The following is a 1,835-nucleotide window of genomic DNA, read 5'->3' as shown; positions in this document are numbered from 1 at the left end:
CCGGTTCTGCGCTGGCTCCAACGGCTGCCGTGGCGCAGTGAGCTAGTGCGCATGCGCCCCGCTCCTTCCAGTTGCTGCAATGACTCAGGAGGAGTGGGGGAAGGGAAAAGAAGGGGGGAGAAGCTCCAAATCCCTCCATATTAGCCAGTCTGTAACCCCCCAACACAGAGGAAACAAAACACCCTCCCTTGCACAATAAGCACCATTTCATATACGTTTTCCCCTCCAAAATGCCTCCCTCCAAAACTCCTTGGAAGGGATACAAAGGCTTGTGATTTTTCCCTCACAAAAATGCCTGCCCCCCTAAAGTAAAACTACCCCCTAAGGGCTGAAAGGAAGGCATTCGATCCCTAAGTTATTTCCCCTAAAAAATCCCTGATTCCCAAAGCAAGCAACTCCTGCTCCACCTCCTGAATAAAATGAAATAAAACTACCTCCTGAAGGGCTAAAAGAAAGGCATTTGATCCCAAAAGTTACCCGCTCCTAGTAAAAAGCCTTTGCTGCAAGGGCAAGTGTTTCCCTGCAATAAAAGGCTCCAAACATTTTCCTCCAGGAAAAAATCAAATCAAATCAAATCAATTATATGTATATCAATATATTCTCTCCCTTTCCTCTCTGCAAAGGCACTCCCTTCGTGACACTGCCAGCCAAAAATAAAAAGGTTGCTCTGAATGCAAACAGGCCCCCCGAACCCAAATGAAAGCATCTCCCTGAGGAAAAAAAAAGCTCACTTTCTCCTCAAAAATCACCTCCCTATGATGGGAGAAAAAGCCCGCTTGCTCCTCACAAATTGTCCCCCTTGACAAGAGAAAGCCTTTTCATCCCTCAAGGGACAAGCGTTTGCCCCAAATGCATCGGTCGGTGAATGAAAGAACTAGACACGATCTCAGGGTGATTCCCCAAGGAGATCCCTGCTTGACCTGTGGGGAAACTGAGGCACGGGAGGGTGACATAACTTGCCCAGTTCATTTCAGATCTCAGATAAAACTAATGGTCCTAATGGGATCCAAAAAAAAGGGCAGAAGGCCTGTTGCTCTCGTAACCACCCAAACAGCTTTTGTCCCGCAGATGAAAGGCTTGTGGACACCGCCTGTGTTGTGAGATGCGTCATGGGGTGGTAGACAAAAAATCAGTGCTTTACACAAACAACAAAGTGTTCTGTCCCTTGCTCACATTAATCCAAGGGCTGGGGTGGGGTTTACACTGTTTATTGAGAGGCTGTCGGTAAAATTGCCACCATTCTTAGCCCTCCACACGTCCCACGAGGAGATGAAACCTGAAATCCGGATCAGATGGTCACAGTGCCCCAGGGAGGGTGCAGAAATTAAAAAGGGGCGTGGGTACCGATCGCAGATACTGTATAGAAGAAAGCTGGCAGCCACCACATCCCTGCATCACGTGTCTCACAGATCACAGTCAACAAATGTTTCCCAATTCGAGCATCCGCCGATCGGCAGGTCAGGCCCGCACCCTGTGAATCAGACGTGCGGCAGGTTGTAATGTGTCATAAGTGCAATGTCTACATTGAGTCCGTGATTCTGCCTGACATCTGATTCACACCGTCTATTTGCACTGAATATAGTTTAATAAAATATAGACCATGACTCTCAGGGTACCTGCCTGACCTGACCTCTTACATCCCCTCCTCCCCTCCCTGCTCTTTTTCTTCCTCGTTCCCAACCATTTCCTTTCTATTGCTAGCCTCTTTTTTACCTTGTATTATTATCTCTGTATTATCATCTCTCTTTGACCTTTTTTGTCCCATTTTCTTCCCCCTCTACCTTCTGTTTTCCTACTTCTGCCCTTCTACATTTTCACTGACATCCTGTCACACT

The sequence above is a fragment of the Alligator sinensis genome, unplaced genomic scaffold, assembly GCF_000455745.1.
Source record: "Alligator sinensis unplaced genomic scaffold, ASM45574v1 scaffold1302_1, whole genome shotgun sequence".
Taxonomy (NCBI): domain Eukaryota; kingdom Metazoa; phylum Chordata; order Crocodylia; family Alligatoridae; genus Alligator; species Alligator sinensis.
Note: the sequence above shows the minus strand (reverse complement) of the source record.